Source organism: Orbicella faveolata, unplaced genomic scaffold (assembly GCF_042242905.1).
Source record: "Orbicella faveolata isolate gen_17 unplaced genomic scaffold, um_ofav_v1 contig_26, whole genome shotgun sequence".
Classification (NCBI taxonomy): domain Eukaryota; kingdom Metazoa; phylum Cnidaria; class Anthozoa; order Scleractinia; family Merulinidae; genus Orbicella; species Orbicella faveolata.
In genome coordinates, this window is record NW_028301554.1 from 19,948,378 (window position 1) to 19,962,547 (window position 14,170).

Below are 14,170 nucleotides of genomic sequence, written 5' to 3' on the forward strand. Positions count from 1 at the left end.
CGAGTGTTCGTGCGAAACCATTCATATGAAAAGGGTTTCATTTTCATGTAAATCAAACTCATTTTCATATGAAAGGTTTTGCACGAGGACTCGTTTTGAAACAGAGGTACCAGGTAACTCGGAAATGGCTTATTTCTGTTGTTTGTATAGGTAATCACACGGTTTCGAGTTCGATTTCGAATTAATTTCAGCTTTTTGAAAAACTCACAAGTGCAAATTAATTCCAAATTGAACGAGAAAAACCGTATGATTACTTATTAATAATATAAACATGAAAAAATTAGCATGAGGAAATGCCGAAAGATCTTTCTTGAAGCCATTTTTTCTCATTCTAGGAAACTTTTTCAAAGTTTCCGAACAAATTTTCTTCATCATTCTACGTGATATCATTGGCTTAGAAAATTTGCCATTGTCTTTCAGCCAATCATAATCCAGAATTAGAATGTGTAATTTGCACTGGTGTTACACTTTCTGCACTGTGTTACACTTGAACTGCACTGCTCTCAGCCAATCAGAATCGAGTAATTTTTTCATGTATATTATTATGCCAGATACTCTATTTGGCTGTGCCAAACAAACGAAAACGGCTCTCACATAGAGGGGTTTCAGCTTCGATACTTAAAATTTACATACGGCATATATTTAGAGAGGCTACAACACCAAAGAAATGGGAAATCTGAGCACTTTAATTTAAAAAAGATTCTAATATGCACACTGCACGTATTATGTGCACTTTGCACATAATAACTTCTCTTTTTCCCTGACGTGTACAGCTTGTGTTTTCTGGCAGCACATTTGTCCTTCCTTTTCGATGATTATTGTTTTCATTTTAATCTTTATTTTCTGTACATCTGTTGTCTTAATTGTACTGTATTGTTTTATTGTCAATTAAAAACAAACAAACAAAAAGCAGTCAAAAATGTCACTTTATAACTCTTCGTTATACGAGTTTGCTATCCCACTGCATTCCGGCTTTTTTTTCACGATGGCCATACACAGTTCCTCTTTCTCTCAACTTGGGTAAATATTGACATCAAAGATGAACACACTTAAACTGGATGAAATAGGTAAAACGTCAGATTGAAACTGTTAACGTCTTATTCAAACTGGATGTAACAGGTTTTATATCAGCTTCAGACTGCATGTATCGGGTTTGACGCCACATGCGAACTGAGTGTAACGGGTTCAGTATTAAACCAGACTGGATGTAATGCCATCATCAGACTGGGTGTAACGCCATCCCCAGACTGGTTGCACTGAACAGGCTTGGCACCACCACCAGACTGGATATAAACGGTTCAATGTCACTTTCGGGCTGGCTGTAACGGGTTCACCGTCGCCTTCTTCCCCCGGATTTTAAAGCAAAAGAGAGAGTTCCCGGATGGTTAAAGACCACTTTCAAGCAGCATGACAAGTGTGCCACGGTTTCCTTTTTTCACGTGTGTTGGTTTCCTTCTTTTCCATTTCCTGATGTTATTTTGCTGCATCTGTTAATCCTCTTGCCGGTACTCAAACCCCCGCACCTGCTTTCGACTAGTGTTACCGTTGTCAAGATGAGTAATAACGTAATGGCTACCAGAAGGACCGAGGACTTAATTTCTGTTTGGAAACAGCTGTAAACAAAAAAATCGTCCATGAGTCTTAACACTAAGATGTAGCCTAATGGAGGTGGGAGGGAAGGAATTATTCCGAATTTCTTGTTTAAGTTATAAATTCAAAGCGGCGTCTAATCGACGATATGTGGTAATCACAAAAAAAGGAAACACAGAAGCAACGAGATGAAGCTGTAGTCGCGTCACGTGTTCTCCTCGTACCACTTCTTCGTCCAATCAGAATCAAAACCAATACCAATCGTGACTCGTTCGCACAAGTTTTCCTGCGCTTCGAGTCAGGTACATGTATTTACTTCGAGTTTTGATTGGTTCATTGGGTTATCTGTGTCCTTTGTGATTGGCTGGAGTTGGTTTTACGACATTCAATTGAAAACTGCTCTTAAGTACGTAAAGTTCCAAATGTAGAGATCCTCGGTACTTTCGGATTTAACAGCCTTTACCAGTCAATACTTTCGGAAGAGTCAGAACTTTCGTTGGTAGCTACTTCGGGCTGGCGAAAACATCGGTTAGCTGACTGTGGGTCGAGCAATCTAATAAAATAGGAATACTCACGAAAACAAACAGTCTCTGCTTTTATAACGACGGAAGGAAAATGGACTATCATTAACACTTAGAAAAAAAGGTGGTGGGTTTCTTAACTGACCTCGCTAAATTCATTTTCATTATTTGTTCCAGAATTTTCTCATTTTGTTCCTGAAAAGGGGAGGATTCGGTTAAGGTTATCTATTTTTGTTGTATCTGTTATTTTGATTACTTCTAGATGACAACTCAAATAACGTTTAGGTCGCTACTGTCGTTATCTAAGGAATGTTGCAGAAAATAACAACGTATCCATCTGAGATATTACTTCTAAGTTAAAAAGTTTGCCTATTCGAAAGTGACGTTTCAAGTGACGCTACGAATCGTAGGCCCAATTTGTTTGCTTTATTTGAACATAACGTGCATGAAAACGAGCCCGATTTATACAATCTGTAGCAACACACCGATTTATAGAATGTGTTTAAACGCACGGATCTTTAGTATTTCCTTTCACGAAAATTGACACCCAAATACTATACCGTTGCTACAAATATTTCTGCCGGAAAAAACCGATATCGAAATCCCAATTTGGAATCGGCTGACTTTTGGATTGGAATCGCGGACGACTTCAATCCAACGAGTTGGTTCGCTTTCCGATTTATCTCATCCGGAATAGAATCGGACCGACAAAACGGTACGTGTCAGTGAGCCTTCAGAATTTATATGATTCTATTCGGTCGTATAAATTAGCCTTTTTGCTTATAACACTGTTGCTCAGTCATTAAAACAAGAAGCAAAGGAAGGAAATGAACTGGCATTCTTTCACTTACATTGATATCGTTGTGAATGGCTTGGCTTGGCTTCCTCCGTTTGAAGACGGTTGTAAATGCCTGATGACACTTCTAGCGAAGCAGTTTATATTTTTTTCCGCAGCCGGTGTTATTGACAGTACGATCTGTATACTTGTACCATTTGTGTCGTCGGCAGACTCAGCTGGCAACTCAAGCGGTGGCAAAGCTTTAGTTACAAAATATTTTCTTTTTGTTATCTTTCTCTCTTTAGCGCTAAGAAATTGTTTTTGGAAGAAGGAAATCTAAAAGTTTAACTTAACTTAACTTTGTCGAAGAACAAAATGGATTAGAAAGAACTCCGCTTTAGTAAATATATGTCGGGGGGCAGCGATAACGTCACGTTTCTATGGATGATGCAAGCATACTGGTCGTGACTGAACTATCCGTTTGACTGTCCAGGATGGATGCCACCTCTCGGAACCCCTCGGCCAAGAGGACTGGAATTTAGTTAGGACATGCCTTTATGCATAACCGGTTGGCTTTCACTGATTTGCTTGCGATTAGCTACACTCTGGTTTGTTCGCGCTTAGCTTCACTTTGTTTAGCTTGCGGTTAGCTTTTCATTTGACGGCTAGGGCATTTTACATATATCCTTTATTTTGACGCTATATATAGCTTAAAACTTATCAAACTCTCGGCTAGCGCCTCGTTGGTGTAGTGGCGAGAGAGCTTGCACAGTGTCCCGCTTTCGATTCTCGGACGTGTTATACAAATTATTGTTCTCTTTCGTTATGTAAAATAGACTTAGTGTTAAAATGAGTAGTACATGTAAAAGAAAATTATAATGTAAGTGTTAGGAGGATGGTGATTCTGGTGGATGGCATCTAATGCTCACTGTCCGTCCATAGCGCACTGAATTTAAGGTGGCCGAACACAGCTTTCGTGTGCGCTTTGCTGATGCAATTCAGCGCGCGCACAAGGATTGGAAAAAACAAATATGCCGTCAATAGAGCGATCCAGCGACACCCGCACTATCTGTGCAATTTTTTCTATTTTTGAACGCAGTGTATTGATGGCTTTAGTCTTTTATTACAAAGATATATTAGAAACGGTAACGATGCAGAGAACCCAGCAATTCTCAGCTTTTTTAACCCAGTTAAATGCAATGCATGCGCAGTTGCTCGTAAAATTGAGACCGATTGCTTTTGCAGAAACTTGCCAATTTCCACCGATTCAGTCGTTAGAATTTCAAGAAATTTGGCAAAAAAATTAGTTCAGAAAGCACGTGAATGATCTATCACAAAAAAACTGAATTTTGACGTAGGGAATTTTTAATAATACAGAACATGCAGAGAAAACGATTTACGGCGAATTACGAAAATCGTCTGTGTCAAAATTTTATTACAACAGTGTTGACAGAAGGGATTTAATGTCAATTCGTAGTGGGCAAATGATGAAAAAAATCTAACGACTGGATTTTTTTAAGGAAACAAAAACCATTTTTTAAGCCTTGTTTTTAACCAGCCCCGTTGCCATGGCAACAGCACACACCTTGCCAAAATGCGAGAATAAACCCTTCTGTGGTTAACCTTGACTCTTGCAAAAAACGGGCGCCAAAGCATAAATATTTTAAAAGTAATGGTGAATTAGTTATAAGCACTTGAAAACTGTGTTCGGTCACCTTAGTTACTTGATCGCCATTTTGAGAAGGTTGCTTTCATGCCCCTCTGCACTCACTTTTCGTTCCTCACCGTTCATTCTCCAAATTTTTTTCTACTAAGGTTGCAAACGAATGTCAAATACCTTATGCAAACTTTATAAATGAAGTTCTCACCGTCTGTAAGCTAAAAATAATAATAAAAATCATTATTAATAGAGGGGACTGGTTATGAAGCCCGGCAAACATCAAAGACGCCAAGATCTATGTTAGAAGGTCCACGACAGTGCACAATCTTTTGTTTTGCGCCCATACACTATGCTTGAATTACGTAACCAACACGTTTTTATTGGTTAGTTCCTTAGAACGGACTAAACAACTATTGTGTTTTCTGCGCGGTCAAGGGCAAAAAAGCGAACAAAAACATACAACAAAGAACTTTGTCGGGTTTCATAACCATTCCCCTCTATTAACTATGTGAAAATAAACATATTGACACATGCCAGGATAACTAACTTCAGTTATAACAACTGTTTCCAATGTAGGCCCTTTGTAAATAAAATAAATTTTACAAACTAGATAAACAAGAGAAACCTGTGACGATTAAACCTGACCAGAATAAGATGCTGTGGTTGGGTAAGAGCTGCATGAATAATTAATTAGTTTGAGAACGCATTTCCAAACACCAACAGTATTTTTGACGAACTTCGAGGTGTTTGGAAATTTGGTCACCGTCAAACGCTGTAATTATTTTTTCCTTTTCTGTTTCGTCTTTTGATGCCAAATATATGATTAAGTGGTACTTGTGAGTTTGATCACTTGTTTGAGATCTCACGGCTTGCTCTGAAGTGTTGATATTTCCGCTAACCCGGGGGAACGTAATCATGAAAAGATAAGGCACTACTGGAGTTCAGTTTTTCCCGAACGTTGCAGTCATATAGCACGTGGCATGCCTAGTGAATGGACCAGTCGATAGCTCTCGCACCTATGCCTGAAATGTACAAACCGCAAAATCTGTGTCGCTATCGCAAGTTCGAAGCGGTATTTTTGCAGTTTTTTTCTTTCCGCTCAAGAAAAGAAGTATTTATTTTATTGTGATCATGAGAGGACATGCTAATGTCCATGTATCCGACCTATGTAACTGAGAGGCGGGTGGTCCTCAGGCAAGCTGGAGGATGGTTGGCAGGCTGTTCAAGCTATGCAAAATGTTCTACTGAGGGGAGTAGGGTGGGGGTAATTGTGATGGGAAAAAATCATCCAAGCTGCTTTTAGACCAAAAAAACTTACGTAACAAGAAAAGAAAATCATAAATCGCCGACAAAGATATATCTTGAGCATTCAGGGTCCAAAAATAATATTATACAATAATTATTACATAACTTTTTGGTGTCTTTCTTTCTCCGTAATCTATTATTTTCAGGTTTCCTTCAATTTAAGGTGGCTTACTACAGTTTTGATAGATTAAAACAGCCCAACTTCTAACTCTTTTGAAAAATGTTCCAAGATGTTTTTCCTTTCTCTATTTACTGTTTACTTAAGTCTTTTACCATTCTATGTGAAACTTGAACGATTAAACGTCAACAAATGGCCAAAATGAAAGATCGAGTACCTAAGGAGAGACTGGGCACTAGTAGGTTAGATCACGTTTTCCTCAAAATCTACCCGTATGACCCCGCCTCAAAATTTCAGGAATAAGAAATTGGCTCTGATTTAACATTCATGCAAATAAAATAAAAATCTGTAAGACAGATTTTTCGCAAACTAAGAAAATGTGAAATCAAAAATAGCTCAAAATCTGTCCGACAGATTTTTATTTGACTTCGCATGAATGTTAAATCAGAGCCAATTTCTTATTCCTGAAATTTTGAGGTTGGGTCATACGGGTAGATTTTGAGAAAAACGTGATTGAACCTACCAGTGCCCAGTCTCTCCTTAGGTACTCGGTCGTTCATTTTAGCCATTTGTTGGCGTTTAATCGTTCAAGTTGCACATAGAATGGTAAAAGACTTTGTTACACGTTGCTGTGTAAATGATCGAATGATTTATTATTCAAGAAACTACATTATACATACTCATTATGCATACATAGTGCGTGCCGATGTGATAGAATGTGCTGATGCATCTGATTACACGTGCATATTACTACATGTGCAACAACTTAAGTAAACAGTAAATAGAGAAAGGAAAAACATCTTGGAACATTTTTCAAAAGAGCTAGAAGTTGGGCTTTTTTAATCTATCAAAACTGTAGTAAGCCACCTTTAATAAATGTAATTTTGTACGACGCCAAAATAACTCAGAATGCCGAGACTGAGCTCCTTTAAACTGAACTGAATTTTATTTCCGACACATATGCTACAACTTGTGACATAATTTAAAACCTTCAAGTCGCTAAATCGAAAGACACTGGAAAAGTTGAAAATTTACAGATTATGTAAATAACATGTAATTAACACGTAAATAATCAAAAAGAGACTGTAAAGAATAATTTACATGATTTTTCCCCTTTTACATGTTTTGGAGGTTTCATGTAAAAAACATGTAAATATTTTAAGTGAAACATGTAAATGATGAAGAAAACACTGTAAATGTTTCAAAGCAAAGGGCTAAGATCATGTAAATAACATGTAAACTGTTCCTGCAAATACTGTAAATAGCCTGTAAATTTCTTGTGATTCAACCTGGAAACCCGTAAATAACATGTAAATTTAATACAGGGAGGCTGCCATAATACTGTAAATAACATGTAAATAAAAAAGGGGAGGCTGTAAACAACATGTAAATAAAAAAGGGAGGCTGTAAATAACATGGAAAATGAAAACAGGAGCCTGTAAATAACGTGTAAATCGAAAAAGGGAGTCTGTAAATAACATGGAAATCAAAAAAGGAGCCCATAAAGAACATGTAAATCGAAAAAGGGAGCCTGTAAATAACATGTAAATCAAAAAAGGGAGCCTGTAAATAACATGTAAATCGAAAAAGGGAGCCTGTAAATAACATGTAAATCAAAGAAGGGAGCCTGTAAATAACATGTAAATCGAAAAAGGGAGCCTGTAAATAACATGTAAATGGAAAAAGAGAGCCTGTAAATAACATGGAAATCAAAAAAGGAGCCCATAAAGAACATGTAAATCGAAAAAGGGAGCCTATAAATAACATGTAAATCAAAAAAGGGAGCCTGTAAATAACATGTAAATCGAAAAAGGGAGCCTGTAAATAACATGTAAATCAAAGAAGGGAGCCTGTAAATAACATGTAAATCGAAAAAGGGAGCCTGTAAATAACATGTAAATGGAAAAAGAGAGCCTGTAAATAACATGGAAATCAAAAAAGGGAGCCTGTAAATAACATGTAAATCGAAAAAGGGAGCCTGTAAATAACATGGAAATCGAAAAAGGGAGCCTGTAAATAGCATGTAAATGGAAAACGAGAGCCTGTAAATAACATGGAAATCGAAAAAGGGAACCTGTAAATAACATGTAAATTGAAAAGGGGAGCCTGTAAATAGCCTGTAAATTGAAAAAGGGAGCCTGCAAATAACCTGTAAATTGAAAAAGGGAGCCTGTTAATAACCTGGAAATGGAAAAAGGGAGCCTGTAAATAACATAGAAATCAAAAAGGGAGGCAGAAACCCTGTACGATAAATGACTTGTAAATAATAACTTGAAGAAAAATGCATGGAATGTACTGTTTTATTGTAATCAAATCTGTTGACCTTAATTATAATAGTAGAAAATATGCAAATTTATACAGAATCAGAAATTTATTGCAATCAGAACAAACTCAGTAAAATTAAAATAGTTTCTATATGCCATGAATAAGGTTTACAATGTATACATTGCAACAAATAAAACATGTTTTCTTTTCTATCTATCCATAACAAGACGGCTTAAATGTAATTTTGTGCAAGGCCAAAATAGTTTAAAATACCATGACTGAGCTCCTTTAACCGAATTCAAGCACTTTTCAAGACTACTAAAATTCAAGACCTTTTCAAGATTGTGCGAAACCATGTCATATTCAGCTCTATTTAATTCATAAATAATAAAATGATTAAGAACTATACTGTTGTCAGCTACAACTAGTAAAAATTTTGCAATTTAGGTGTATTACTAAATTAAAATTGTTTGCGAATGGATACCTGTCTTAAATATATACTAAATCCACAAAGTCAAATGTAACATAATGATAATACCTGTCATAAAATGAATGAATAAACTGTTTTTTCTTACTAAGTAATTAATGTAGGATTAAACTAGCCTTAATAATTATTATGAAAAATGGGTAGGCACGATGGCCTCATAGTTACATGTAGTGCACTCAACTCCTGATCGAGCGATCCGGGTTCAAGCCCTAGGCGGGTACATTCTGTTGCGTTGTTGGGCAACACACTTTACTCTCAGTGCCTCTCCACCCAGGTGTATAAGTGGGTATCAGCGAATTTAATGGTGGGGTAACCCTGCAATGGACTGGCATCTCATCCAGGGGGAGTAGAAATAGTCCTAGTCGCTTCCCGCTACAGAAAGTGGGATAAGCTTCAGCCTGTTGGGCCACGTGGCTCATTGCAGACTTTACCTTTACCTTATTATGAAAATTACTGCAATGTAAGTGTGAAGTATTGATCAACTTTTTTCATAGAGTGAATTGTTCTTTTGAAATAACAGAAAATAGGGAGAAAAAACATTTACCACAAGATAGAGATTGACATTTTAAATTCATCATAAAAACATTCATGCCAAAGGAATACTACATTGCATAACATAAAACAAGGCTTCTGACATCTTTTAGGCTATGTTTACAATGTCACAGTTTCCTTCTTTTTCCAAAACTGTACGGAATCCAAACAGTACAAACATTTTGGACCCCTGACAAAACATTCACTGTAAACAATATTCAAAATTTTACTTTTTCTTTTTGTGATAAAAAAAACTGTACTGTAAAAAAACATTCATAGGGGCCTGTTGAAATTGAAAGGCCTATCTAGTACCATAGTTCCCATAACACATCATAAGTTAATGAATTATTGTTCTGGTACTACATGTATGTAAACATAGCCTTTTCTTTTTATGATGAAATCTTATAGCTGCTGTATTGAACAATAAGTATCAGCCTAGCAATCTAAGATATTTAAATTTGATGCTAATTCACTAACACAGGTACAGTGTAGGTGATACTTCAAAGCATTAAAAAATAATGTTTAAAGTGGTTGAATTTATGCCAGAAAGCTGCCAGAGCATATCAAAGTGTCGAAGGTCACCATGTTAGACTGTAATGCACTAGGGGCCCATTTCTCGAAGGTCCCAAAAAGTTTTCGCACCCAGAAAGCCATACCAAAATCTGAAATCTTATGCTTACAGAGCTGTTTTAATCGCTTATTCTCAATATGAACAGAGGTTTCCTTCACACAAGAAGTTTCAGGCATATACAGCTCTTAGTTTTTAGACACAGCTCAATTAAAGATGGCTTTGTGGGCCTGAAAAGTTTCCAGGGCCTTCAAGAAATGGGCCTTGGACCCCTTATAGAGTCAGAAGTACTGTAGACTTCTCAGTGGCTGATTTTTTCCTGATCAAGCATCAATGCCAAGGAGTATGCATGTATTGACCACTCTCAATTTTACTTCACCCTACAAGTAACATAAAACATTTCGTTAAATAAGATAAGTTATGTCTGAGTATGAATCAGCAAATTCTGTGTATGATATCAATCAGCAAATTTTACACTGGAGTTATTATTTAGTTTCTTATCATTCCAATTTACACTATGACCTTTGAAATCGGACTGTAGCCGGTCATGTTGACTGGCCAAAGTAATTTTAGCTCGGTCATGTCTCGTTTCTGACTGGTCAGGATATTTACGCAAAAAATCAAGTACATGTAATGTGAGCCAAATTAAACCCACAAATATAGTTTGTTTGTTCCAGTCACTGCTAGACCGTTTAAAAATTGGCTTAATATTTTTCATAACGGATTTAGCCCCAGTCACTCGAATGGCATTCCTATCGATCTTGAACACATGACAAACAGCAAGCGAATGGTTTTCAGCTGTTCGAACAGATTCATGTATGCATTGGTGTATGTTTTCATTAGAGGTCATAATAAAAAAGAGATTAAAAACTCTCAGATTTACAATTGGGGATTTGATTGTTTATTCAAGAATGAACAACGTGACTGTCTCAACATGACATGACTGGTCAACATGACCGGCGAGTGAAGTTTTTGGCCAGTCAAGTCACCATTCTGGCCAGACATTGCCCGTTGACCGGCCATTATTTTGAGCCCTGAATATTCGTCAATCAAACAGATCTTACATCTACATCTGTAGCTACTGTGTGACAAAAACTTTGCATCTCTGATTGGAAGGCACTGAATGTCAGAGGATGTAGAAGAACTAAACTCAAAATGTGTGGCAGTAAATATTCAATGTTCACCATTTTCTACATTGTAATATTAATGCATAGTAAATCAAACTCCTATCAAACAATGTTTAAATAATAAGTCAAGTTATTTGCAGGCACAATTTGATTGTTTCTTACATGCACTTATGCTCTATTGGTGGTCAAAGGTACAGCTGATGTCATAAATGTTTGTTTTTGTTTCTTTGTTATGTATTACAAAGCAGATAGATTCTATGTTGTCGCACATCTGTTCAGTAATAGATCACAGAAGACATTAAAATGTAGTAAGAACATCAGTGACACACGCCTGAAAAATTCACAGATTCTGTGACACATTCTGGTAATGGCTTATGTGAATATCTTTTGTTTTTACCACATTTTGGTGTTATCTGTGATCTACTCAGGGCAGGAAAAACCCAGGTCTGATATCCTCAGCCAAGTAAATTTTGCTCTTGGGCAAGTGAAAATAGAAGTTCAGTGGCCCGGTGGACAAGTGAAATTACAATGTAGCCTCAGTAGTCTTGTGAGTCTGACTAGAAATACCAGCTTGATAAATGATAATTTCCAGTCATTCCATTTCAAAACTTAACACCTAAAGATTAGTTAATTATTAGGTTGAAAGTAAGAATTAGTTAGGAATCCCAGCGTACTTCATTTGCATTTGTCCTCTGATTTCCTTACTGGCCACCACACTGGCAACTAATACTTAAATTGGGGCAAGTGAAAACTGAAATTGACTGGCCCACTGGGCAAGTGACTTACAATTTTTTTTCTTGCCCTGCTACAGATGAATGAACAGATGCATGACACATGAAACCTACATGTATTTGGTAAGAGCCCAATTTCGTACAAGTAAAATGTACAGCTGTAACAGGGCTCTAAAGTGCTGTCTGGTCATCCCAGGGTAAGGCAATCGATTAAAATTGATCCATAAATTGATATAAATCAATAAATTGACATTAATGTAAGTGTTATCAGTGCTATCAATCAATTGAAAGAAATTCATACTCACATGCTAGGGAAGTTTCAAGTTATCGATTTGATTTTACCAAATTTATCAGTCATTAGAGAATCAATTGAAAGTTGGCCTCTCTTTGTTAGTTCACATAAACTGTAGGAAAATTGTGTCCCTCAACACGCTCGGTTATCGAGAACAGATAATAAAGCTCTTTATGCACGGCAGGTAAACATCAACAAAGTCGATTCCACAAGCAATGTAACTTCTCCTTGATAACGACACATTCACGACCAAAGGCAAAACGAACTGTATACGTATCTTGACGTTACTTTACTCTACTCGTTCAATTTATGCAAAACTTGCTTACCTGTTGTTGTTGTTGTTGTTGCCTGTAATCGCTATCTCCAGCTTCTGGGTAACGGAAAACTTTGCCTTGAAACCGTGCACGATGACGAAGCGAAGGTAGAGTGGATTTTGGCCCGCTAAAACAGAGCTCGAGTTCGATGCAAGTTCCAACGAACTGCCAAACATGGCGGGAGAGCCGAAAGGACCTGGTACCTAACATGAAGACCGCTGATTCCTGTTTGTTGGAGATCGTGCACTCACAAGGCTGGTATGCTCTTACAAAGGGACTGGGATAACAGTGACGGCAATGAAAGCACAGAACGGTAGTAATCACCAAAAAAAAAAAAAATGTCATTTTGGGTACCGAAAAAAAGTCAGCTATCATTTTCGGAAAGGCGATAAGTCCTAACGTTTTCGGGAAATGGACAAAAAAGCCCTAATAAGTACGAGAATACTCATGCTCCTCTAGAATAACCGAACAGATAAATTTTTTTTGCGCAACCTAAAATTAACCTACAGAGCTTTGAAAGTAAACCAGATAGCCTAAAACAGCGTTTCAAAGCCTTCGAGAGAAAAAGGTCGTTGGGCCGGCTGTGTCCCTTATGGTTCCCTGCCTAACCTAACTCGCGTCAGTTCAAATTCGGTCACTAGGGCTCTTTCCGTCTTGAACTCACACAACACGTGACGCTTTCATGGTCCTTCATGAATAAATACGTACGTGTCCGAGAATTAATTTTTCTCTTTTCTAGAGACGTAAGCTTGGGACGCCTGCATGTGCAGTATTAATTCTAGTTTTATTTTGTCGTTGTGGATGCGCGGAAAGTTCACAAGAAGACAGCTTAGTGCGGTGTCGATCAATGCAGCGATTTAGTTTGGTGCATACCTTCTAACCCAACTTCAATTTAAAGCACACTATAGCACACACTTGGGCTTTAGAGAAGTTCAACTGCTTCAACGTAAAAGGCACCTTAATGGAGGCTTCACGGTAGGTTTACGGGGCTTTAGGGCGGTGTTACATTTTAACTTTACGCGCCTTTAAAAGGTCCCATTTATATGTTCACGGTTACCCGAGACAACCCTTCCTCTCTCTCCTCCCCGTCCCCCCAAGTTTAACCTGGCCGGGGTAACTTTTCATTTATTTCTTTGCAAAATCCAACCAACCGTTTACAGGAGGATAGCGAACCTGTCGATAACTTGGAATTTACATCATTTGAACAGTCTCCGTTGGTTGAACCGTTACACCAGAGTTATATTAAATAAGCCCACTTTCCCATTACATGGTTTTTGCAGGGTTTAGGCAGGCCTTCTCTTAAATTTAGATCTTTTTTTTCTAAGAGTCTCTCCATTTTACATTAACGTGGTCTTTACAGTTTTTCGAAAAACCCCCATTATCTCATTTAAATTGTTTTCACAGCCTTTGCAAGGTCCCCCTTTTTAATTTCCATGTTTTTAACAGGCTATTTACAGCGCCCCACCGCACCCGTGCAACTCCTATGTTTTCCATTTACATGGTTTTTACATGTTTCTTACAGGCTCCCTTTCTTTCATTTACATTGTTTTTACATGTTTCTTACAGGCCCCCTTTTTTTCATTGACATGGTTTTTACATGTTTCTTACAGGCCCCCTTTTTTCATTGACATGGTTTTTACATGTTTCTTACAGGCCCCCTTTTTTCATTTACATGGTTTTTACAGGGTTACAAACATAACATTTCCAGACTTTTTACAGCATTCGCTTGAATTATTTACACGTTTCTTACATGGTTTAGCAAAGCAATTTACATGTTTTTTACAAAGGCAGATACTGTAAAAGTGCGTAAAATATTTTACAGGTTTTTACATGTTCTTCAAATGATCATTGTCGACAAAGACAATGTAAATCACTATTTACAG

The 14,170-nt window shown here is 37.3% G+C and overlaps 1 long non-coding RNA gene across 1 annotated transcript; it reads right to left on the bottom strand.

Moving 5' to 3' along the window:
- Positions 1-1,425: 1,425 nt before the first annotated feature.
- On the bottom strand, positions 1,426-3,045 carry LOC149108469 (uncharacterized). Its single transcript, XR_016208979.1, has 2 exons — positions 2,963-3,045; positions 1,426-1,613 (listed from the first exon to the last, which is right to left on the bottom strand). It is a non-coding gene; the product is annotated as an uncharacterized LOC149108469 (long non-coding RNA).
- Positions 3,046-14,170: the final 11,125 nt, after the last annotated feature.